Consider the following 27,415-nt stretch of genomic DNA (forward strand, 5'->3'; position numbering starts at 1 on the left):
CTCCAAGTTGAGCTTCAGGCAGCTGCTTTTCATCCAGGTGGCTACGTCCCTCATTCCTTCCTGGAAGCAGTGTCTGGTGTCTATGGGGTTCTTTGTGAGGGAGAGGATGAGATGGGTGTCGTTGGTGTAAGAAACTATGCTGAGCCTGTGTTGTCTGACGATGGCGGCGAGGGGGACCATGTAAATGTTGAAGAGCGTGGGGTTGAGCGGAGATCCTTGGAGTACTCCGCAGTTGATCTGTGTGGGTTCGTAGACGAATGGAGGGAGTCTGATCCTCTGGGTTCTGCTGGAGAGAAAGGATTGGATCCATGAGAGGGCTGTTCCTCGTATCCCAGTGTCGTGGAGTCTTGCTGCGAGGGTGCGATGTGAGACGGTGTCGAAGGCTGCGGAGAGGTCTAGTAGGATGAGGGCTGAGGTGTGTCCCTGGTCTAGTAGCATGCGGATGTCATCGGTGGCAGCGAGGAGGGCCGTCTCAGTGCAGTGGTTGCTGTGGAATCCGGGCTGGGAGGCGTCTAGGATGGAGTTCTCTTTGATGAAGGCTGTCAGTTGGGTATTTACGAGTCTCTCTGTGACTTTGGCTGCGAAGGGGAGGAGAGAGATGGGCTGGTAGTTTTTCAGGTCTGTCGGGTTGGCTGTGGGCTTCTTGAGGAGGGGTTTGACCTCCGCCCGCTTCCAGTCCTCTGGGAAGATGCCGGATTCGAAAGAGGCATGGATGGTCCATCCTAGTTAAGGTGCGATGGCGGCAGTGGCCCTGTAGTAGATGTGCGGTGGGCAGGGGTCAGTGGGGGCTCCTGAGTGGGTCTTCTTCATGGTCACAGTGGTGTGTTCGATGGTGGCCGGGGTCCAGGTTGTGATGATGGCCTTCCTACCCCAGTCCCACCCCCCTCCCCTACTTTTTGGCGCCCGCTGCGCGGGCACGCTGCTGACACGCCAAGGGCGTGCCTAAGACAAGCCTGTCTGTGCCCATCCACGACCCGACCGCGGCTGCGCCAGGAACCCTGAATCTCCGGAACCCCGCCGATATAGCTCTGCCACCCTCCACGCACTCAACCCTCGAGGACACAATGACTGTCAAAGAGCAACACCGAACACCACCCAAAGACAGTTCTCCTGCAGAAACTGGCGAGAATCCTTCACCATCAACTGCGCCCCAAGACCGCCGAAAATTCGCCGCACGCCCGCACCACCGGAGCCCTGACATGCATCCTCCTCAACGTACACTCCCTACACAGACACGCCTTAGAAATCTGGGACCTGCTCGACACCCTCTCGCCTGATGTCGCCTTCCTCACTGAAACCTGGACTAACGTCACGTCCGGCCTGGACATCGCCACTGTCATCCCCGACGGATACAAGAGCCAGAGAAGGGACCGCCCCCACCGCCCTGGAGGAGGACTCACCATCGCTTACAAAACCTCCCTTCGACTCTCCACCTCCAACATGAGCGACCCCCACGCCACCACAGAACACCTCCACTTCCAGTCCAGACCAACCCCAGGACCATGCTACTGGGATCCAGAATGGACAATATGGGAATGGCCTATTTGCAGGAAAGAAAAACTCAAACACCTAACACACCCACTTACAGTTAAAAATGAATGACATAATGCCCATCACTGTGTCTGTTGATGCAGATAGGAACATAAGTAAGAGGGGTGTAGATCATACATGCACCATGCACCATGCATCATGGTACATGAGTCCTGCAAACTCACAATTTACTAATGCCAAGGCACACAAAGCCACTTTGGCTGCCGTTTAATGGTGGAAGGGTACAGAGCAATGCATTGCTGGGCCAAATTATGTGTACCATCAATGTGTGCAAGGGAGGGGTTCCATGGGGGTTGTGGGGTTGTCTACATGCCACTTCTATGGTTCATCAGGCATGTCATGTATGCCAACACCAACATCTGTGATTTACCAAGGACATATGCATGCGTCAGTGTAAGGCATGTGTCCTATGTCATTATCTATCAAGGGAGGATTATTAAATCCATAATCGGCAAGTTAACATATGTAGTGGGAGCAGATAACATTGAGTGGTCAGGCACATCTCCAAGTAGACGTCACAGAAAACTACAGGATGTGGAAGTGCACGATGTATCAGCCCATGCTCAGCATTTACTATAACACAGAGTAATGAAAGAGAAACGTGTTAACCTATCAACAATTGGTTAACTAACACATGGTTGTGAAAACAATGTTAGATCTGTATGACAATATAACTCTACATAGCACACAAGGCCTACCATGTATCCGCAACAGGTTGCAAAAGTATTGATATGGATATGGGATCCAGCCATGGGTCATGATCCCTTATGCACACCCCCATACTTAGGAAGAGAAGGTCTACAACCAGGCTCTCAGCAAGACCAGGAACATTGTTCAACAAACATCCAGACTGCTCAAGGCCAGGTTCTGCTGCCTGGACATTTCAGGGAGTAACTTGCTCTAATACCCCCCAATGGTCTGCAAAATGATCTTAGTGTGTGCCATACTGCACAATATATGTGGGCATGCTAATGTCCCCTGGGACGTTGACCTACAACTGCATGACCCAATGGAGGAGGAGGAGGATGGTAAGGGTGGAGCCATCCAAAACACAGCTGCAGGCAATCGTCGATGCACACACATTCTTCAACATTTCTTTACGTAATCCACATGTTTGGGAACTGAAAATGAACCAACATGTCATTAAGGTTCAACATGCGAATAAAATTTTGAAACCATAACTTCTCTATGCCTTTATGTCGCAATCTCAGGAAACATCTACGTACACACATTTCATCAGCTAGAAGTAGCCCTCAGAAGTTTACAATCAAGTCGGAAGCCAGGCATCAACTTCCAAGCCTCAGAAACTATGCATGTGCATTGCCATGTGTTTTGTGTCACTTGCACCTTGGCAGTTTCCATAGCAATGTGTCAGTAAAAAACATGTTTGAGTAGGAAAGGTGACACTCTAGTAGGAAAGGTGACACTGTAGCACAAAAGGTGACTTTTTCGTGGTAAGCATGTTATGTGCCTGGGTTTGGCCAAAGTAACGGAGCTACACATTTTTCTTACATTGTCCTAATTTTGCACAATAACATTTCAGCTGTCCCTTTTACCAAGGTTCAAGTAAAAAATAATGCTTCACCCTGGTTTACAGTAGCATTAAAAATTGATAAACAATTCAGTCGAGCTGCTGAACGCCAGTGGAGGAAAACCAAAACGAGGAAGATCGCAGGAATTAAAGGCATTTTCATTTAATTTATATAAAAAACATTAAATCTATTAAAAAGATCTATTTAACCCAGCGTATAAATACCACCGCACATTCGAGCAAAGAACTTGATAAAATATTGAAGGAATTTACTTCCCCTCGGGTTGAACAGTCCTCTTTTTCTCCTACGCAAGAGTGGGTTGATTCTGTTTCCTCTTTTTTTGATAAAAAAATTAAAACCATTTATGCCTCTTTTCCTCATCAGGACAATGACCATAACCACTCTACCAGTAAGATGCTTAAGACACCTTCCCTGTTGGAAACACATAATGTTCCCCTATTAATGGAGTTTGAACCCATAACTAATATTGAAGTAGTGGAAGGTTTAATTAGGATCAAATCCAGTTCTCCAGCAGATCCTTTTCCTCCTTGATCTTGTACTAAGATTACACCCCTGTTCGCGAATGTCTTAACTATTATTTTTAGCATGTCACTAAAGCAAGCTAAGGTACTGAATAGGTGGAAACATGCTCAGGTTAAGCCATTTCTTAAAAAACCTTTGGCTGATCCCAATTTACCAGTAAACTACCGTCCCATTTCACTGCTACCTTACTTTGGGAAGGTACTGGAGCACTTAGTTAATAAACGTCTTACTCCCCATCTAGAGAACCATGGCCTCCTCGATTCTTCGCAATCTGTCTTCCGAGCTGCCCACAGTACGGAGAACGCGGTTATCTAGATAGTAGATAACATCAGGCTTGCTTTGGAAAAATGAGAAACTGCAATCTTGGTTCTCTTGGACCTGTCTGCGGCCTCTGATACCATCTCCCACAGTATCCTGAAACATCGACTGTGGGAGGTGGGTATTAGAGGGAAGGCCTTAGACTGGCTTGAGAACTACCTGGCTGACCGGTCCACCACAGTTCATGTAGATGAAATGGTCTCGCGCACCTACCCAGTAACGGTCGGGGTTCCACGGGGATCCATTCTCAGTCCCATGCTGTTTAATTTATATTTAACACCTTTAGCCGGTATCATTAGATCATATGGCTTTGAGACTCTGTCGTATGCTGATGATACCCAACTGCTCGTTACATGTGGCTCTGATTATGATGGCGCACGATCCCGCTTTAAGAGCTGCATGGTCCAAATTAACAACTGGATGAGCTTAAATAAACTACAGATGAATGGCAGCAAGACTGAGATTATTCTATTTGGAAGAGCCGAGCAGTTCTGGACACAGGATTGGTGGCCCCCGGAGCTGGGTACCTGTCCTTCCCCCAAGTTAACAGTACGCAACCTAGGCATTATCATTGATAATTCTTTGTCTATGAAAGCCCATATTAACCAGGTCCTAGGAGTCTGTTTTGGGATTATGCGTAATCTTCGTAAAATTTCTAAGTGGTTACCCATCGAAGCAAGGAAACCTCTGGTACAGGGACTTGTCATTATTCGTCTCGACTATGGCAATGCTCTGTTTACGGCACTTAATCAAGATTTGCTCTCCAAACTCCAGATTCTTCAAAATACTGCCACCAGATTTATTCTCAATCTCCCCCCCCAGATCCTCTTCCGCTCCGATTCTCAGAACCCTGCATTGGCTCCCGGTTCGTCAAAGAGGACATTACAAGATCTTAAGTCTCACCTACAAGATAATGTATGGTATTGGTCCTCGTTATCTAGCAAAAAAATTGCAATGGTATGTACCCAGACGTTCCTTAAGGTCTGGTACTAAATCTTACCTTGCTCAGCCGCGAATTTGAACTCTTCGTAATGGTGGCCGTTCATTTTCTTACCTTGCCCCCATGCTTTGGAACAAATTGCCATCAGAGCTTTTATCCATAGCAGACCATCCATGTTTTTGTAAAAAGCTGAAAACCTGGCTTTTTTCATAATAGTTTTTGCTTTGGGTATTCAGGTTACTGTCTGTTTCTCTGTCTTTTTGCTGCTAGTGCCTTGAGACTAGAAGAATATTTGACATTGACATTGTGACCATTTGCACATACTTGCGTGCACTACAATGTTGGATCAGTTTCTCTGAAACTACTTTATTTACACAGCTAGCTTCACATAACATTTTTACGATGCCTCAAACACCATGTGCATGGCCTCTTGGCACACTATGTACAAATGTCATTCTATCTTCATCCACAGGGCAACAGTGCTAACTACGTATCCATAACATCACTAATCTATACGCACATCACAAGGATGCTTTCTATTATAAATAATGAGCATCCCAAAAGATTAGCAGAGGAGGCCCTTCATTGAAGGTCCCTGCATGCTGAGACTTCACCATTCAGCGGTCTGACATTTCTGTGAGGGGTGTTCAGATTGTAACAAAGACAGGCTCCTACATTCTCTCTGGCTAGATAATGGGGTTGGATCGCCCCTTGGGGGGATTCTTAGCTGTATACCCACACACATACTCAAGGTACACTCAGAGTAGGGTTTGCATAGTAGGTGTACACGTGATTGCTGACTTGTTTATATGCCTGCATGTGAGAAAGTGCCCTCTTTCTTGCATGGTATGCCCCCACTTTTTGCTGAAATGCTGATGTACTTTGACTGAGTGTGCCCTGGGCTCCTGACAAACAGGTACCCAGGGCCTGTGTTCCTTCCCTAAAACGGCATTGAAGCCTAAACCCAATTGGCATCTCTGGCCACATGTCAGCCCCTGGTAAATGGTATCATAGGAACCCAGGGCACTGTGACCATAGAAGGCCCCTAAGGGTTGCAGCACTTACTGTGCCACCCTTAGAGGCCCTGTGCCCTGACACACACACTGCCTTTGCAGGCTGAGTGTCTTGGTGCAGAAAAAAACAAAGAGACGACATGGCACACATCCCTGTGTGCCATGCCCACAAACCCCTGCCCTGGCATACCTCAGTCACCCCTCGAGCTGGGTGCCCTATGCCAGTGGTGAGGGTACAGGGGCATGAACCCTGTACCCCTACAGTGCCCAGGTCCATTCCTGGGCCCTGTAAGTGCAGTGCTGCCATTAAGAGTATATGGTGCTGGGAGGTTGTCATTATGAACTCCACAGCACCATAATGGCTGCACTGAAGACTGGGAAGTTTGGTATCAAACGTCTCAGCACATTAAACCCACACTGATGCCAGTGTGGGATTTAATGGAAAATGCACGACAGAGGGCATCTTAGAGATGCCCCCTGAAACTCGACCAACTCCCAGTGACCTGACTGAGTGGCTGTGCAGGCTGCCACCACCAGACATGTTTTTGGACCCCTGGGTCGAGAGCTTGCTGCTCTCGGGGGCCTGAAACAATGCACATCCTGGTTCAAGATGACAAGCCTCCTCCCCCAGGATGGGCAGGGTTTACGAAGGAGAAGCTTCAAAGGCATGCCGCCTTTGTGAGCTTCTCCAGACCACTTGCTGTACTCAGCAACTGGTCCCCACTGGTTCTACCCCCCACTTTGGGCGGGAGACCCGGCGAGAAAAACAAAGTGAGGAAGAGAGGTGTGCCCACCTCTGCCAACTCCACCCCTAAGGATGGGGGGACCCAGCCAACCAGGGACAGGCTCCTGCCCCCCTCCCACTGGAGAGTGTCAGAATAGGGGGTGTACCCACCCCAAGGAAGGGACCCATTGGTCCCTGCCCTTTACCTACCTGTAACGCCCCTAAATTTAGTATTTAGGGGCACCCTTAACCTTCCTTCCTGCAACCGCAAGAAAAGAAGAAGGACGAGAAGCTGTGTAGAGCTAACACGAGGACGACGCCCACTGAGTTGGCCCCAGCCCTACAGGCCTGTCTACCCTCAAACCTGCATCTGCAAAACCCCGGCGTGTCCAGCGGCCAGCAACCTCCAAAAACCCCGGAGGACCTGCTGTATTCACTCTCCAATCTGTTTCTCCCGTGAACACCGGACGTGTTTGAACTGCAGCTTCTGGTGCCAGCCAGAAACCACGAATCCAGCACACTCTGCACCCGCCGAGCCCGGCCTGTGTTTGAGTAAACTAACACCACGAGGAGGTCCCGCCGGCGATCCTGACCTGAGATCCGGCGACCCCTGACCTACCTCAAGCCTCCAGACGATGCCTGCAGCCTCAAACATACCGCGACCAGAGCGGGTAAGAAAATCCGACGTCAAAGTCACACCTGCATCCGTCGCCCCACGGCCTTGTGTGCCCAACCCAGTGGTGCCTAACCATCACTCTACATCCCAACTTACCCCTCGAAGTGGTGGTCACTCCTGGAAGATCTTCGTTCCCGAGCCTGCAGTGTTTCTTTGTCCCGGAGAATCTCCATTGAATTCAACAGGGCACCCGACCTCAAAATTGTACCCTGCACCCGGCTGCCCTAGCGCCGCTGAGGGTGCCCCTTTGGTGCTAACTTGGTCCCCAATGCTTAAACCTCGGAGCTTTGCTCCCTCAACCCTGTGGCCTGCTTGCCAGCAGCCACCAACCGGAGTCCCCCTAACCCCCAAAGGATAACATTGGGCCTCAACACTCTGCACCTGGCCGCCCGAGTGCCGCTGAAGGTGCAACAAGAGTGCATCACTGACCCTGGGAGACCCCTGAGTCTAACCCCAGAACCCCAACTCAAAAGACTGATTACTCACCTTGAAACCGATTACTCATTTTTCCTCATAGGAGAACATTGACACTTTTTCTCATCTGATTAACTAAAACGCATTTTCTCAACTGTTTTCAGGAAATGTCCCAGTGCTGAATCCAGGATCCAGCACTGAGTAAGAAAAAGTAGTGATAACCTAACTTACCTGCTAAGTGAATTTCTTCCCACAGGATAACATTGGTGATTCTATGTGAAAAAGTTTCTAAGTGTCAATTTTTGAAATACAATAATATTCCTTAAAAATCATACCTTTAACCAAAACACAGTTATTCACCTGTTTTCAGGAAATTTCCCAGGGCTGAATCTAGGATCCAGTCCTGTGGTTAGAAAAGTAATCTGAAAAGAAATTAACTGCATTTTACTTAAAAAGCCCATTCCATTGAATGTAGTATACCTGCAAAGTGTTGCAAACTGCTTTCTTAAACCTGTAATCAATACCAGTACCAGTTATACTGCAATTCTGAACTGTGTTCAAACAAGTCAATTACTATTGCAATTATTTATATGCTTACCTGTACCAGGCTTGCTTGGTTCTAGAAATAAAACAACAGTATATTTTTTATACAAAACAATTGGCCTAGAGTTCAGTTCTTGAGTGTGTGAGACCATCTGCTGACTGAGTGTGTACATCAAATGCTTTACATTGTCCTCTGATACTGCCTTACTGCTCGACTAAGCTACCACTTTAGAGAGTAACTTTAACGTCTGCCAAACCTCTGGAGACTCTTGGACTCTATACACACTGTACCTCACTTTGGTGCAGTATATATAAAGCTAGTTTCTTACACTGCATATATACACTGTTTCAGCACAATTGTAGCACTGTATCTACTATTTACTCTGTTGGTGCTTGTAATCACTTTCATCTGCTTCTATATACTGATCATCACAGCACATGTATTTTATACAAGAATAACGTTGGGTCTATAAATATATTGGAAGCGTTCCAGTGTGTATTTTCTGTATATTTCTCTGAGCACAAGTAAGCATAAGTGAACTGAGTGAAAGGTTCTGATCTGTTTCCACGATCCCTGAGGGGTCAAGGTTGTCATGTTCAGTGGCTGCTAGAAACCATATGCTCCCTGGTAATGTCAGAGGGGCTTACAGTGGCACTATGAGCTAATTAGTCTCTAGACCAACATATCCTGAGGGGGTGCTCAGAATCAGTCTAGGCACCTCACCCAAAGTTTATGTTGTCCAACAAACCTGCAGGTCCTTTGGATTACTGGGAACTACTCACCAAATGTGACTCTTTGGAATGGAAAGTCGCACATTACCACTAAACGTGACACCCTAGTAGGAAAGGTGACGTAGCACAAAAAGTGACTTTTTAGTAGCAAATGTGATTCTTTGGTGTGGAAAGTGAAGCTTTACCTCTAAACGTGACACTTGAGTACGAAAGGTGACTCTATAGTATGAAAATTGTAATTTCTGTAGTAAACCTGACTCTTTGGTATGGAAAGTGAAGCTTTCCTACCCCACTAAACATGAAGTTTGAGTAGGAAAGATGACTCTATAGTATTTAATGTGGCTTTTCTGCAGTAAACGTGACTCTTTGGTATGGCAAGTTATAAGCTTTACCACAAAATGTGACATTTAAGTAGGAAAGGTGACTCTTTAGTATGAAAGGTGGCTTTTCCATAGTAAACGGGATGCTTTTGTAGGAAAACTGATGCTTTACCACTAAACAAAATGCTTGAGTGGAAAGAGCATCAGGCGGAAGTCACGCATCAAGGGTAATCCATCAAAAACAATGCTTTGGCCATAGTGTAACTCGTGACTTGGCTTTTTCTCTAGCGAAGCGTCAGCAAAAGGATGCTTTAGTGGGAAACTTGACACATACATTGGAAGCTTGATGCAGCCACACAGGAAATAATGCAATGGCTCACTCCTTCTGCAAACCAGGAAGTGTGAAGGGTCCATCAGGTAGACCCACCGTCTCTGGGCCAGAGAGGGCACTCACGGGATGTCTAAGCCAAGCTACATGCATTTAAGACTAACTAAGCCATCCTCTTGGTGGTCTGGAGGGTAGAATCAATCATATTCCTCTTGCTCTCTCTTTCAGGATATTGCCCCAGCGACACTACTCAGGTGGCAACAATTCTGTCCAGTGACTGACAAACTGAGGAGTGAACACATTAAGTATCGATTGACATATCATTTTGGCTTGACCTTTGATCTCCACAACAAACCACAACACGTCACCGATCTTACAGAGGTCATGTCACTCTTAGACATTCCAAATCCTGCAGTGTCCCCAACTGAAGAGCCTCCAGGCAATTCCATAGGCCACAAAAGCAATGTTAGAAATGGGTTTTCTGATTGGCTAGGGTATGCATTTAAGCCAGGCAGAATTCAGCCTTCTAGTCAGGGTAAGGAAGTTACACATCCAGGATAACCCCTGCTCAGCCCCTTGGTACCTTGGCAAAGCAGTCAGGCTTATCCCAGAGGCAAGATGTAAAGCATTTGCGCAACACATACACACACCAGTGACACAATAAATACACCACAAAAGAGACTCCACACCAGGTTATATAAAAATATCACTTATTGTATATAAACACATAGATCACAATCACATAAACCATAAATCACTTTGCTAACTAGGCAATTGCCATAACAGTACAGTTAGTGCAATAAGGTGATTACTTATATTTTGCAAATGACATCACAATATCATCACTGCACTCACATTATGTTGCTCCTGAAATGATACTTGGTGTTCTTTGCAAGGCTAAAATGGCACGACAGATTATCAGGGCATGAAATGCAGCAGATAAGGAAATGCAAACAGGAATCCTCACATGAGTGTAAGACCACAAGCACTTTGTGTCAAGGCATGCTAATCACCATCAGTCCTTGGGCCCACTACATAACATCATAAACACATAGAGTAATCCCTTACAGTGAACCTGCACTCCTATCACATGTTGTGCGGTATTGGTCCTGGCCCATGAGCCCTGTTGGATGAAGGCAGATATATCATGTAGTCCACAGGTAGACCTGTATGACTACTACATGGATTACTGTAATTTTACCAGTTTTCCTCAGGCGGCAAGTTCAGAAATAAATGAAGCCCCTAAGGACGATCGGGGTCTCTGTCATGGATCCGCCCTACAAGACTGCTCAAGGACCCCCACAAAGTACGTCCAATTGGCACAGGGGGGGGGTACACTCAGGGTGAGGATGGCATGGCGACCTCTCCAGATTCCCCACTGTTACAATTGACAAGAGGGCAGCTGTCTGGAAACATGCGAAGCCACTGCGAGAAGCCCAAGGGCTGCGTCTGCATGCCGGCGCCCTTCCTGCAGCACGCCCTCTGAGCAATGTCGGTGGGCTTTGCTAACTGGTGGTGTTGCCAGAGAAGAAGCTGCTTCCCGCTTTCAAGATGCTTTCAAGACATGCAGCTGTTCGGCCCCGTAGCGGCTGATGCATGAGCACCCAGCGTGTTGTGGTTGCCAAGGCAACTGGGGGGTGCCAACGCCGCTCCCAAATCCTTGTGGTGCCCGGGTTCGGAGGTGCTGATCTTCAGGTGCTCCTCCCTCGGAGCTCAGGATTGTGACGGGTTGGGAGCGCCCCCGCAGCCTAGCTAGGTCACAGGCTTCTTTGTGTGTAGAGCAGGGTGGCTATTCCACCAGTGGTGTGGTGCCGGGCCTCGCTCATGGAGTGGTTTCCAAAGGAGGAAGGTGCTCTACACGCGCTGGAAGCCAAGGCTCAGTGCTCATGACTTGTACAAGGGAGATGCCAGGCCGGGGGAAATGCTGGCTCACTAAGTCCTCAACATGCACTAATTGGCACAAACAACAGGTAGAATAGAACGCTCATCACACGCTGATCCAGGCAGCTTCTCTCTGGATGGGGAAAATGCTCCACACACACTTTCCTGCCAAAGCTCTCCCGAACAGTTTAGTTCTTCTCCTGCTCTGGATGGGAGCAACAACTGCAGGCCATCCCAGCACACGCACATCAAGGACAGCACTCCTCACACAGCTTTCCAAGCTATCCTTCCAGGCAGGTTACTTTTGGATCCAGCGAGGATCCTTCTTCAAGTCTTTCACACACATAATCCCATGAGACCATCACAAGCAGGATACCACAGCATGGCAAAAAGAGTCAGTCCTTTTTTTCTGCCCACAGATAGAAGCAGCAACTGGAGGCCAACCCACCCCTCACGCATAAAAGGTGGCACTCCTCTCACAGATCTTCAGGTGTTCATCTTGGCAGGGTCCTCTTGTTTCCAGATGTAATATAAAATCCTGGGGTTTAAGGTCTCATACTTATACCCCATTTTCACATTGTTGTCTTTACTTCAGAGTCTCTGAGCTCAGTACAAACCAGTTCTGTCCTCCTTGGTCCAGCTTGACTACAGAGGGTAGAGACAGCATTGTGCAAAGGAGACACAGCCTATTCAGGTGCTAGCAAAACTCCTCCTACCAGTCTAAATGCAGACTCTTCTATGCAGCTTAGCGATGAGTCACCCAGGCAAGGGAGGACAGACATCAATCCCCCTTGTAACTGTCTAGAGTAAATGCACATCCCCAGCTTCTGTCACTCCAAATCCAGACGGTGAATACACAAATAGGCAGAGGCACACAGAATAGTAAAGCAAGAAAATGCCCACTTTCTAAAAGTGGCATTTTCAAACACTCAATTTACAGATCACCTTTACTAAAAGGTGTGCCATTAAATTCTGAGTTCAGAGAGCCTAAACTCAATTTCTCTATCTTGTTCCAACAGCAAGTTCCACTTGTAAGATCTTACAAGGTAGCTTCCATATTAACCTACAGACAAACAGCCTTCTAATAGTGAAAAATGAAATGCACAGTATTTCACTATCAGGACATGTAAAACACACCAGCACATGTCCCACCTTTCACATACACTGCACCCTGCCCACAGGGCTACCTTGAGTCTACCTGATGGGTGCCTTACATGTCAAAAAAGGGAAGGGTAGAGCATAGCAAGTGGGTGCACTTGCCAGGTCAGCATGGTAGTTTGCAACGGCGCATGCAGACACTGCAGTAGCAGGTCTGAGACACATTTACATGGCTACTCATGTGGGTGGGATGCAATGAGTGATGAGTGCTCTTTATTGCCCCTAATGACATGTAACTCAAGTATCACTACCTTGGAATGACCCCTTCCTGCCCAAAAACAAGATATGGAGACAATTTCCACTTTCTGTTTGTGCTGCTGAATGCAGCACATATAGGAAGAGAAACAATAGTGGAGAAATAATGTTATTTCACATCGTTATGCCTCCCCTACACCTCCCCTGGGAAGGTTTCAGATATTGACGCATTTCCAGGTTTCCAGCTTGTTGTAAATCTGAGAATGTGTCAAATGCCATGGGTGGTACCTGGGAACACCCACTATAAAGCCGACGGCATACCTCGCCATCATAGTGTGAGGCAACGCAGCGTTTTGTGCTGCTTTGCCTCACTCCATAGCTACAAGGACATGAAAATCCACACAGGGTAGCTTTACTTGGCCTTGCAGATATGGGTAAGTCCAGTGCATGGCTGCAACATCTTTGAAAGTGAAGTTCTGTTGGCTCACTGGGCTTGAAAATATGCCTCCATGTCTTTGGACGTATTGACACTACTACTATGCACATTGCACCTAATCCCAAAGGAGCCTGCATTCCCGTGACTAATACTCAACCCTTCACTCCAGCGAAAGTGATGTGGCTTGGGACATTAATTAGTTATGCACCTGCTGTCTGCCTTTCACACAGTACACCACAGCACTGCTTTGTTGCGCCTTCTTACATTCACATTGTGCATTCATGTGGTCGGGGGTTCTGTATGTCACACATATCCTGCACACCTCTACACAGTTTCCAACATTTATACACTGCAGGAATGTGTGAGGGCAAGTTCTCAGTGTATACTGGTGTGAGTTAATCACACACATAGTTGACTCCATATTAGTGGACAGTGGCCACGGTGTAGCAACTCTGAGGGGATGGGCCCAGTGAAACAATATAGATTGCTAGCACGGACACTCACCCCTTACAACATTAGTAGAGTAGTTTATCTTCGGAGTATCACACATTATTTGTCTCCTCTGGCAATTCGTATTTTGGACCAGGGACACAACTTACTGCCACACACAAATGGAACCCAGATCCTACATTGACTCTCATGTGCCTACAAAACCAACAAAATGCGTGACCATATCATATAGATTGACATGGTAGCCTGTTTTTGAGGGCTCTGGGTCAACCTGAACCCCACATGGTAGTAGTGCTGGAATTGATGACATGTGCCTACCCAGGTTTGCCACATAACTGGGCCCATCCTCCTCAGCCTCCTACCATCCCTGACTCAAGGGCTTTCTGGTGGCAAACTAGTTCTTCCTATACCTTGACTGGCCTGCTCCACCAGAGTGTCATTAAAAGTGAGGGTACGGCAGCACAGCCCTCATGTAACTGAGGCCCCATTTTTGTATGGTATTGTGAGACTTGCAGTTCTGGTGACTCACATTGTACATACGACTGACTACAAGAGACAGTTTATAGAGGTGACCATGGACTGGTGCAGCACTTCACACATGGAAGGGAGAAACATGACGGAAATGGAGTGAGCTGTGCATGATGTAACTAGGCAGCGTGACATACATTATGTGATGCTAAAAGGTACATGACCCACATACCTGCCCTTTCCCCTATAGTGGAGCGCTGGTACTTAGCTAGCTGCACTGCATGATATGACCTTTTTGCCTACATTGCCCCTTGGTGCGACTTACCCTGTAGTGCTTGTTTTTCCTCATGGGCTGTATTGTCTTCTCCTGGATCTCCTGCCACCAACTCCTACTGGATGACTGCTGCAGCAAGCTGCTCCAAGCCATCTAGCTCCTCCTGTTGGTCCGGACTTCCTCCTCCGGTTTGTATTGCAGCCTTCAGGTTGTTGGCCAGTTTGTCATTCGCCCTGCGCTTTATGTCATGCCAGTGTTTCTTCAAGTAGGTTACTGTTCTCTTCCCTTGTCTGACGTTGTTGACCGTGTCTAATATTGGCTGCCAAATGGCCTCTTTCTTTCCTAATGGCAATTTTGAGGTGACAAACAGTTCATGGTGGTGGTCTAATCTCCTCAGTGATAAGGATCTCAATCTGCTTCCCACTGAAGTTGCACTTCCTCTTCCTCTTCCCCCGGGGATCTGCCTGGACATTCTGGCTCGTGCTGGGCTTGATGGGGTTGTTGTCCTGGCTGATGGTCTCTTCTCGCTGCTACATGACTTCCTTTTGTGAAGAGTGGCATTTTTTTTTTTAATTATGTGTATGTTGGTATACTTTTTTTCACTTTATGCCCAGTGATAAGTGACTCTAAGGTGGTTTAGGTAACATTACATGGCGTATATCTGCCTTACGGCACTTTTTTGGCTGATACGTGAGCCATTTCTGTGCCATAACGCCGTCACCAGGCTTCATTTTTTTCACGTAGCACGCAGCTTACGCCATGGTGCGCCACACCGTAAATATGGTGCATCCATGGTGTTTAAAAATGACGTAGCATTTCATAAGTGATTTTGACTCATCGCTGACTCAGTGATGCGTCTCATCTTCCAAATGAGGCCTAAATTGATGTTCAACTAGTTAGCAGGTCATATAGCCAGGGAGGTGAGCGGGTCATTCTTTCAGTCAATGCCTGTAACTTCCATACACAGGCCTCTTGGACTGCTCTTGCTTTGCACGGGGAGACAAAACCTACGAATTTTCAAGGTAATGACCATTGTATACATATTCAATTTTTACAGAGGTGTTCATGTGCTCGTTATGGCAGGGTTTCATTGGTCCTCACAGTTTGAATTTATATCCGGTCTGGCTAGAGTGGATATTTGCTTCTATTTTATTCTGTGACAAATAAAGGCACTGGCTGCATGAACATTTTATTTCGATTTTCTTGTTTCTAATGCACGTGAGCCTTTTATCATTGTTCATGTTGCTGATGTTCTGGAGACTGTCTGGCATTAATTAGCATCAGAAGAGCTGTGATATCTATAAAGAAGATTTTGTTTGTACTTCAAAATAATTTCGGGTATCTGTAATAAAGTTCCTTCCTGTGAAGATATTTTCAGCAGTACAAGTATGCTTATGGTTGAAAATACCTCCAAGTTTTTGTCTGTCATGAATCCACAAAAGGATTTCTGGCAGGAGTAAACAGATTTACTTTTCCAAATGTCTCTGCTAGAATTGTGGCGAAATCCACAGTTGTAAATACAACTCAAGAGGTGGGAAGGGGCATTACAAGGCAATGTTTTCCATGACAGATTGGGATCTCCCAAAAACATACGTTTGTGACTATTCCCAAACTCCAATCCAACCCTTTCCACCATGGAAATGGTGAGAGATTTACTCCAACACAGAGCTGGAGTAACCCCCATCGATGACGGGAGGGGGAATGGATTTCACCACATTTTAGGGTCTCCGCGGCGAAAATTACCACTCCCATAGAGAAAATAGAAACAAGTATATGTTTGCAAAGGGACTACATTCCTCCCGCGAATAATTCGGGGTTCTGTAGAATGCCACAGAGGGGGAACAGCAACTCTTGCTAAGATATAATATGATATTCCAAATATTGCGCCTGGAAACCTTTTAAATCTTACTTCTGAGACGTAAAAGTATGTTGAGGTGGTATGGAAATCTCCACCCTGGACCTTATGTCTTTTTCATGAGTAGGGTATCTATGCCATTGAGTCTGAGGTAGTGTTCTTATTACAAAAGTGCGGAATGGAATGAAATGAGCTGCCAGACCTTTGTCACTGAGATTTCCTAGTGTCAATAAATGCCCCTTTTGTGGGTGTCCCTTATAACAAACCTTCTGGTTAAATTAGTAGACGTTTTTACATAAAACAAGGGTGATCTGTTGACAAAAAATCTAATTTGACGCACAACTGTTTGTGCTGTTATAGCACCCCACACATACACAACTCTTTATATTTGAATGACCTATTTCAATCTTATTCTATAAGGAACTACTGTATAAATACATCCTGACTGAGGTGAGACAAATATTTTAACTTTAAAAGGGGATATTCTCACCGCTGCTTGACATTTGTGAAGCTGCTCTGGTTGAAGGGCACACACAAATCCCAATTGGGAAGAGTTGCTGATTGCCTGGGCACCACTTCCTGCACTTTGCCCATTCCCAGCTGTGAAACTTTCCTCACCCACTGCTCTTTCTGAGATTACTCTTCCACTCTCACTTCTGAAAAGCAAACATAAGTGACAACATAATGCGAATGTCAGAAGCGCAATTTCTCCAGAGGAGCTCTGGTTTGACAGGTTTGCAGAAAGCGCATGGAGACACTACTTTTAAAACAATTTTTGGGAAAAAAGTAGTAGATAGTGCGAAAAATGATAGGCCTTGAGCACACTTTTGATACATAACAGTCAGTTCAGAATGGTGTGAGCCAAGATCATTTGATTTTACTAAGATTATTTGCAGAATATACCTACGTTTAAGGGCTTTCAGCCGCCCCCTTCCATCCATTGTTCTGATTTAGTGGCGGTGAAACTACTAAGGCACTGGGTGCTTTTTGAGGCCAAAAAATCCTTTTGCTTTTACCCCAGCAGCTTCCACAACAATAAAGTTGTGCAAAACCTATGACAAAATAAGACAAGCATTGATAAACACAAAGGTTGGCAGCAAAACCAGACCTATTGGGGTTGCTAGTGTTGACTTTTCTTTGAATCTCCTTCACTTTATCCAATAGCACTAAATTGTACAGTTTTTTTTACTGTATTCTGCACTGGACTAGGTGCAATGAACTGTTTTGACCGCTCCAGCTCCCCCCCTTTTGCATTGAATATGCTAATTTTGCAGTGCATCTAATCTAGTACAAAAAAGGAGCAAAATAACTCATTTGAAAATATATTGTATAAGTACAAAATGTTTCTCCACACAATGAATATGGCACCTTGGCTTTAGTAAGACACATTTTGTGCCTCAATGTGTAGCTCCTTGTTCCATTTCTTTTTATCCATTTGGCAAAAAAAATCCCTGAGGCAAGGGAGCATGTCATGTTCTCTGAGGGTGACAGAATGGAGGATGGCAGCAAAGATCTGCTGCCCCTTGGGACTTGGAATGCAGGAGGTGGGTATATGTCACAGTGACACACTCCTTGTGCTACAATACAAGGGTCTTTCTACTGTTTCATTTTGTCATTAGACAAACATATCTCTAATGTCTCTAATGCTTATGGGACATTTAATGTCTCATGATGGTGCAAGTGTAATGTCCCTTATCTGCTCTCTTAGGGAACCAACATGTTTGTGGTGGGTAAAGGCTGTAGATGTGCCAGGACGCTAAGCTTCTTGCTCCGTTTATTTTGTTTATGTTAGACAAAAAATGATCTCTAGTTACATATCGGGATGTTATGGTCCCTGCAGGGGTCTGGTACTCGGAAAGAACTCTGTCATGCTCCCCAAATGAACTTTGATGGATAGAGGAAGAGTGAGGCATGCTTTGGGCCTGGCTGCCTGCCCTCCCCTGCAATCCTATTTTGTCCCATTAGACACAAATATTCCTGGTGCGGGGGGGTATGGGGGGTGGCAGAGGTAACATCCTCAATCTTCTCCCACAAGGACCTGGAATGCATGATATGATGGGAGACCAGAGAAATGCAAAATACAAAAAATGACCCAGTGTCGGTTGCAAACGTAGACGTAAGTTTTCAAAGCAAAATTAATAAGACCCTGGACTACTTATCTGTTTTAGACGTTATAGAACATTGTGCACCTTTACCTCGCTTGCTAACACCATCTGTTTGCAAAGTTTAGCTTTTTAAGTTCACACAATTATAGAATAATTTGTTGGAATTTGATGACCAAAAATATAGGCCAGTTCAACATCCTTTAAAATGCTTTATAGGCTCGTGGGAAAAAGGTCTCCTCTCAGATAACCCATGCGTGGATCATGTTGTGAACCTACATTTCCAATAGGTTAAAACGATTTTTGACATAACTCAACTGTTGCCAACCCTTTCACCTACTTTGAGTGGTTGATCCGCAGGTATGTTGTGAATTAACAATTTTAAGCACTTCAATTTACCGACATTTAAGTACTAAAGCACAGGATAGTGAGAAGTTTGTTAAAGTCTCCACATTGTTTGCTAAAATGATCTGGACATGCATTATTGCCCATTGATTTACCAAAGTCTTCACATTCTTTTTCAATGGACTGGGCAGGCAACAAATATCTGAGCATGATCAGAGTCAAGAGCAAAGATCTTCACCTTAGAGGCTGGCACAGCTACTTGACAAAGTTGTTGGCTCTTCTTCTGGCCGTGATCAAGAACAGACTGTGGTGTTCCAAGAGCATGTCCCAACACCATCTGGGCCTGCAACACATTTACTCCTGAGTCCCCCATTCTATTGGGGCCTTCAGTTGCAACCCCTGCCTCACCACCACCTTCCTGGGCCTGCCCAGATAAACTTGGGCCCACTTGTGCTGTCCAAACCCTTCCCCTAGAATCTGTGTTAGTGGCTTCTTTCAAGGAATGCAGAGACTGAGGGAGTCGTCTCTCAGGACATCCGGGACTTAACTGGGGAGTTTCTGTGGAGACATGACCTCCTTGACGGCAGCTACTATGTCTCGTCTGCCCAAACCCATGCCTGTAGTCCCATCTACCAGTTAGTTTTTACTCAGGGTTTCCCTTTCTTGACTAACACAGTTTAATTTTTTTCTGATAGGGTGCTCACTCCTGCCAAGGCCAGTCAGTTTACATACGCATTGGAGGAGGACCTCCACATCACTGTGAAAAAAGAGATTTTAGATACTTAGGGAAAAGAGCCTAGTGTGTACCATCCGTCTTCTGTGTGGTGCTAGTCCCGCAGGTATAATACTACGAGGAGCAAAAGTAGATGTTGTGGTAGGTGTTGGGGGGGGGGGGGACAACAACATTATTATATATCAGGTAACCATTATGCATGAGAAGGTGAGATTTGAGTACACTTGAAAGACATGACAAAACATATATTGACATTTCTTTTTTGTATATAATAAACACGTCAGAACAATTCTCTACAGTCTGTTATTAAAAGACATGGCAAAACACAAATTGACATTTCTACTTTGGAAACAAAAAACATGGGAGAACCATCCTCTATAGTGCGTTAGTAAAGGACATACCTGTCTGTGAAGGTGGTTTGACTGTAAGAGCTGCCATGTGTGTGGCTCTGCTGCATTGCAGAAGATGTAGCAGTGGCTACATGAGCCAGAAGTTGAAGAGGAAAGATGCAGATCCTCTGGTGTGAGTAGTATAAGCGAAGATTCTGCCCCATGTGCAGAGATCTCCAATTCACAACCATGCGGAGTCTCTGCCCATTGAGCGTAGTCTCCACCACAAGTGTGGAAATTATGTTCAATTCTGTTGTATGTTACATGTAGTAATTATACAGTCAAAATTTACAATTATCCTGACTCCAACCCCCAGACGGAGGGGTGGAGACATGTAAGTTTACACTTTTAAGTACATTTACACTTGGATTTTGTGAATAGCCAAAAGAAGTACATTTACTCAATAGTATAAGAATAAGTAACACATGTACATTTACTCACAAGTGGAAGCTACCATTGTGAATAACCCCAAACATGTATTGCTGTATGTTATTCAAAATACTTTTATTTTTAATAAAAATATTGTTTGTGCTTATATATCACATTATCACATACATTTAAACACCCATCCAACATTTACTCCTACAAAACATGCTTGTGGTGCCTAACAGGGCCGTACTGACTACCGGGCGTTTTGGAATGCTGCTGAGCTGGGGGCTGATTTCGTTGATGGGGACCTGCGTGTACTGAACGAAATTCGTTTTGCTTTAATTATTTCGAAGTACACGCAGGTCTCCATGAACGAAATCAGCCCCCACCGCAGTGAAATCAGCCCCCTGCTTGGCAGAATTCCAAAACGCCCGGTAGTCCGTCCGGCCCTGGTGCCTAAACATTTTTTAAAACTATGCTTAATTCACATTGGTTAAAAAGTAAACAGAACTATCTCTGGCAGGGGCAATGATTTTGGAACAAATCTTTTTACTGTGTAATATGACAGTTAACACTTACACTCACCTACATTTTGAGACTGGCAAGGGGCACAACAAAACCCAAATGAGTCACAAGTCATAATCAATTACCCCAAACTCACTTCACACCAAACACAACATCTAGGAGTTTGACACTTGGTAAGCATGGGCATATTTGATGTTCAAGGTTACCACCCTCTAACGTATGGCTTTATGGGTCTTTTGTCTTGTCTCTTGTCATTCTCTCGTCTCCTTCTGTGCCAATGAATGACTGGGATCAATCCACTGGTATGATTTATAGGAATTCTGCATATTGGGAGCACGTGAGCTTCCTAAATTTGAAGTCCAAGAATGGGTCCCATATTTTGCAAATGTTCCTTGGTTATGTTCAATTGAAAGGCTGATCTTTTCTGTCCCCAGGATCTGCCAATTCCTATGTAACTTGTTTCTAACATCTGGGATTCTGGTTTTACCCTATAGTGTGGTGAGCGATTGTCTGACCCCACATAGTGCTAACCACATTTTTTCACTCAGGTTGAAAATTGTTTTAATTATTTAGTAAGTCTAGAAAGGTATATACTTGAAGTCTAGGGATGTTTAAATTGAACACTGGAGTCTATTGTGTCTAGCATTTCTGACCAGTATGTTTGTAGTTAAGGACGCGCCTATAAACTGTGTTTCAGTGTTCTTTGATTCCCAAAACTTTGCCAACATTAAATTATTTTACATTTAGCCCAATTAAATATATCCTTTTATTCTGAAAAGTATTTAGTTGTGGTGTGTATTCTGTCAAGTATCCTACCCATTACCTGGTAATCACACCCTTTTTCTCTTTGTGTCAGTCCAGGTGCTTTATTCGTCTTTAGTCGGTCCAACCAAACGTTGCATATTTCAGAAATAATGTGTTCTTCTTATATCAGTAGCAGCAATTTTTGAATTTCTGTTAGAGGATGGGTACTGTACAGTCTCAGTTTTGTTTAATACCACTGATGAACTCTGCAATATCTAAATATCTCTGTTTCATCTAGGTTCAATTCTTTTTCAATCATCTCAAAATGCTCAATGTCATTCTCCCAAAATAATTTCCCTACTGTTATTCTCCAATTATTTCTCTAACTCCTAAAGGATTGTTCTAAAGCGTAAGTGAAATATGGATTCCCAAGTACAGGCATGAGAGGTGCAGCAAAGAAGGAGGGCATACTTAGTCTAGTAGCTATTCGATTTCATACATCCAAAGTAAATCTGGTGATCGAGGATGCATAGAGTCATCCAGCTCTGTGAACCTTTTCCATCCCGAGGACTTTCTAAATATTTATATTTGCAATGAATTGATCCATAAAGCACCCTTGTTTCTGTGATTTAGGGCTTTCCCTTACACCATATAACATAGTCCCGCTGCCTTAAAATATTTGGTTATTGGGTAACTCAAGTCTCTTCTTTGTAGGGATATATATTGATTGGCTATTCTTGATTTGTTTGTTGGCCAAATGCATTTGCCAATGATCCCTTGCGGGGGGGGCGTGGCTTGGACGGCAGTGGAAATGGCCGCCTAATTTCGCCGCTCCGTCGGACCGGAGGAATACGCTGTCTTCCCTGAGCCCTGTGACCGATTAGGCGTGCACCGGATGGCGCTGATATCGCTCTATAAGGTGTGTGGTGTTCGGGGAGCCCCTTGCAGCTGACGGTGAAGGCTGGAAATTCGACTTTGGAGTGAGACCCGCTTCCCGACGCGCTGCGAGGAGGACCAAAATGGCGCCGTCCTGAATGTCTCGTTGTGACGGTCCCGTGCGGCTGACAAGTCATCTCCTGACAGGTACATGGAGATCGGAGAAGCACGACTGCTCAATCGCGCTGATGTCGAGGTGAGGCCAAGGTCCTTTCAGAATCTTGGATGACCTGGTGAGCTGTGTGTTGGGGTACCGTCATGCCTGACTTCAAGATGGCGGTATGGCTGCATTAATCCTCGATCCGATCTCGGCCCTTCAGCTTCGCTTGCTCTCGAGCAGCCTGCCTGAGCCCAGCGCATGACATGGGTCCGCTTGTGTCCCGGTTGGGGTCCTCTTACGCCGTTCCATCAGCCACTTGAACATGGCTCGGGCCCTGGTATCTGGTAACAGCCTGGACTCTCCTGCTTTCCCTATCTTTGTGCCCTGTCACCCTAGTGTGTGCTCCTCTGCTGAGATTTGCGGAGGGTGGGTGTTGCACGCCTAGCTCTGCCACACCAAGCACTGCGCTCTATTGACGCGAACTGTAGAGGGAAGGATCTATACACCAAACCGGAGACAGGATTGTTCCTTTCTACAGATGCGTGGGTGCAGGCCGGCTTTTCCTACTCTACCTGGGTAAATTAGCATTGCAATCGCCGTGTTCACGGCTACCTGGTCCAATAGCCCTTCACATGATCACACTTTATGACCATGCATTGTCACTCTGATCTGCTGCCAGATCTATAAGGGCCCTCTATGTGACTTTCTTTGCTCCCACCGCGGAGCTCCCGAGAGTCCCTGGACGGTTTCATTGCCCAGGCAGGCGACCACCAAGTTATCCAGTTATATACCGCTTCTCATTACCTCTAATATGGCGGACCGCGACTCTAAGTTGATGCACAAAAGGAATAAAGGTGAACCCTCACAGTCGGATTCGCCCATCAAATTGAAACCAGATATCAACAACACATTAGACTTAATTCTCAAAAAACTGGCCGATGTTCACGAGCTAGCCAAATCAACTAAACAAACTACAGACTCTATGCAGTTGGAAATAACGGCCATTAGAGCAGATATGAACACGGTGAATAATAGACTCTCTGTAGCTGAACAGAGGATCAGTGACGTGGAGGACATCGCTGCCAAGTCACGCTCTGAGGTAAAATCCTTACAGAAGGTGTCGTCTATGCTCCTGAGACAGTCGGCTGAGTTGGAAGACCGTAATCGGAGAGGCAACATTCGAATACTTGGTGTTCCGGAGGGGTCGGAGGAGGTTCTAGGTTCTTGCTTGGCCTTTCTTGAGGACTGGATCCCGAAATTTACTGGCATAACGTTTGACCACCCCTTTGAATTGGACAGAGCACACAGAATCCCATCATTTAAGTCCTCTGCACGGCAGGGGGTTCGTCCAATTATCTGTAAGCCTCTGCGATATCGACAGGTTGAAGCAATACTTACCTATGCCCGGAAAAACCATCAACTCATCTGGAAGGGTCACAAAATTATTTTCACCCAAGATTTCTCGAAACCTACTGTTGATTTGCGTAAGGGTTTCCTTAATCTAAGGGACAAGCTGAAGAGCAAAGGTATTCTGTTTTCTTTTGTTGGCCCTACTAGATTTAAGATCACTGATGGGAGTAGACACCTCTTTTTCACCGACCCCAGAGATCTTGAGAATTATCTAGAGGGTCCTCCTGCTCAAGACATGGACTCGTCACAGATTTCTGCCAATAAAAGAAAGTCCTCACCTGGGCCGACGTAATGAGGGTACTGTCTCCATCGTATCTCATAACATTGCTCCCCTTGGATGACCCGGTGGACCCGGGGTATTGCAACTAATCATACGTAACTTGAGTCTGTGTACACGCCCTTTATGGGTTGAGATGGTATTTTGGTGGTTGATATCTGTTCCTATTTAGGCTTGCATTTCAGCCGAAGGTTAACTGTTAACTGCTCGTTAGATATTGGGAAGATCTGTATATGTCTTGTTTTTGAGGTTTCCTCCGGGGTGCGGGCGGACACTTCTGTCGTCGCACCTCCCACATGCTAAGTATTCTGGTTGGGGTGGGGAGGGAGGGGAAGGGGGGGGGACTGGGTTGAGAGTGCCCATGATTTCAGTAACGTTTTCACTGATTTTATTGTTGATTCCTCGGCTGCTCTCCATATACTTTTCTTTCTCTTCTTTTCTTTCTTCTTTTTATCCTTTTCCTTCACTCTTCTCTTTTCCAGGCTTCTTCTGCTCGTTAGACATGTATGGTGCCCTGCATCCCATATACAATGTTCAGGATTTGAATGTCGAGACTCCAAATTGATTGTGCTGCTGCAGATATGTGTTCTTGATGGCTGCCATATGAGTCCTACTATATGGTTTTATAACTACCCGCATTTGTTCCTGTGTCAAGTCCCATACTTAATGATTTCACCATTTGCAACCTACCCTGATGGCCACTGACAAACACTGTGTCCTATCGAGCGATCTGAAGATTGTGTCTCTAAATGTTAAGGGTCTTAATCACCCTGTGAAAAGGCGTAAAGTCTTAGAGTATTTGGCCAAGACAAAGAGTGACATTGTGTTGTTACAAGAGACAAAGCTCTCTGAGGAGGACATTACCCTCCTTAAAGGTAACTGGTTTTCGCAAAAGGCATGCTCTCCAGCTGATAAGAAGAAACGAGGTGTCATTACCTTGATTTCGAAATCTGCTAACATAACGCTAGAATCCTCTGCGCACGACAACGATGGTCGTTTTTTGATCACTCACTTGAGGAGAGGAGAGGATTTAATACATGTAGTCAATATCTATGGGCCTAACGCGGACGACCCCGCCTTCTGGTCCAGCGTTTCAGACAGATTGGTCAGTATACCCCAGGAGGACCTTATGGTAATGGCAGGAGATTTCAACCTGCCCCTGGACCCGATAATTGACAGGCAGTCTAACTGCCAGTATCATCCCACGAGCTCACATGCGATACTCACAACTATTTGCTCTAAACTTAATCTTAAAGATCCATGGAGACTCCAACATCCAGACACAAGGGACTACACCTTCTACTCGGCCCCTCACAACTCGTACACTAGGATTGACTATATCCTTGTATCTGGGGCATACACCGGCCTCATAGAGGATACTGATATAGCTCCACGGCTGATCTCTGATCATTCTTGTATTTCGCTTAAATTAACGGGAAGCCACAAGACACAAACTCCTAAAAGATGGAGATTTAACAAGGATGTTTTGTCAGACCCCGCAGACAGAGAGAAGATTGCGGAGGCCATTACTGATTATCTTAGTCATAATGAGGTGAAGGATACTAACATAAACAATCATTGGGATGCACTGAAGGCCACTATACGGGGACTAGTCATTGCAATAAAAACAAAAATAAATAAAAGCCTGAATCAAAGCCTACTCCTACTAGAACGAGAAATTAGAGATTTAGAAACTGCCCACATTGCGTCCTTTAACGATGCCACTCTATTGTTGTCTTTGACAAAGAAGAAATATGAGTACAATAAGATACTAAGTGAACGAGCAGGGGTGTGGATTAATAAATTTAAAGCCCTGAATCTATGTGAAGCCAATAAGGCTGGGAAACTCCTAGCTTCATATCTTAAGCATAGACAAAACCAACATGTCATCTCCTCAATCAAAGGCGCTAACAACCAATCTCACACAACACATAATGGCATTCTCAGCACTTTTAAACAATTCTATCAAGACCTGTATTCTAATAACCAGACTTTTGACAGTGAGAGATGCTCTGCTTTCCTCCGCGATCTCAATCTACCACAACTCTCAGAAGCGGACTCGGCCATGTTAGGTATGGAAATCAATAGCTCAGAGATAGAAAAGACGGTCAGATCCTTGAAGGAGAATAAAGCGCCAGGGCCAGATGGCTTCACGGCGTCCTTCTATAAATCCTTTTTAGCTCAATTAGGCCCTACTATGAAACAGGTTTTTAATCACAGTGCCATCACAGGACGCACGCCTGACTCTATGTCCGAAGCTAACATTGTCGTTATCCCTAAGGATGGGAAAGACCCCGTATATCCAAAAAATTATAGACCTATTTCGCTTATAAATGTCGATTGTAAAATATATGCCAAAATTCTTGCGGTTAGGCTAAATTCGGTCCTTCATAAATTGATAAGCAACTCCCAGGTGGGATTTCTCCGGAATCGTTTATCCAATGATAATACACGTCTGCTATGCCACGTATTGGAAAATGCGGCAACTAAAAGTGAACCCTCTGTTGCCATCACGTTAGACGCCGAGAAGGCCTTCGATAGAGTCTCCTGGGCGTTTTTGGAACGTTGCTTGCACTTCTCTAATTTAGGTGAGGAGTTTATTAAAATGGTTATGTCACTATACCAAAAACCGACTGGCCGTATAGCTGTTAACGGGTCACTTTCGGAGGCCTTCCCCCTTTATCAGGGTACCAGGCAGGGATGCCCCTTATCTCCATCACTTTTTCTCTTGGCTTTGGAGCCTCTTCTTCAGGCCATTAAGGTCAACACGGATATTAAAGGAGTGGACATCAGTGGCGTACAAGTCAAATTGGCCGCCTACGCGGATGATATATTGATTGTCACTGAGTGCCCGGATTCCTCAATTACAGCCCTGATGGACACGATTGCACTATATTCTATACACTCCGGGTATAAACTCAATAGGGATAAATCGGAAGTTAAACCATTAAATGTGTTCTGCACTAGCGATATGCTAGGGGACTCTGGGTTGGCATGGCAGGCGGGCTACATTAAATATTTGGGGATTGAATTTGGGAACAACATCATGGACACCCTGTATCAAAATGAGAAGGTGCTTCTAGAGAAAATTAAGAAACTTTTGGATGCATGGTCCCCAAAATTTATCACGTGGT

General features: G+C 45.5%; 1 long non-coding RNA gene across 2 annotated transcripts in view; it reads right to left on the reverse strand.

Annotated features, from left to right (window-relative positions):
- The window catches only part of LOC146784532 (uncharacterized), an 83,369-nt gene that overhangs the window by 27,745 nt on the left and 28,209 nt on the right, over window positions 1-27,415 (reverse strand). The window contains exons 3-4 of one of the 2 annotated variants that reach the window (XR_014970891.1): window positions 17,259-17,403; window positions 16,842-17,007 (exon numbers count right to left, since the gene is read on the reverse strand). This is a non-coding gene — a long non-coding RNA (uncharacterized LOC146784532). The remainder of the gene's footprint in view (window positions 1-16,841; window positions 17,008-17,258; window positions 17,404-27,415) is intronic. The other variant, XR_014970890.1, reaches the window with a different exon arrangement.

Source organism: Triturus cristatus, chromosome 11 (assembly GCF_964204655.1).
Source record: "Triturus cristatus chromosome 11, aTriCri1.1, whole genome shotgun sequence".
NCBI lineage: Eukaryota > Metazoa > Chordata > Amphibia > Caudata > Salamandridae > Triturus > Triturus cristatus.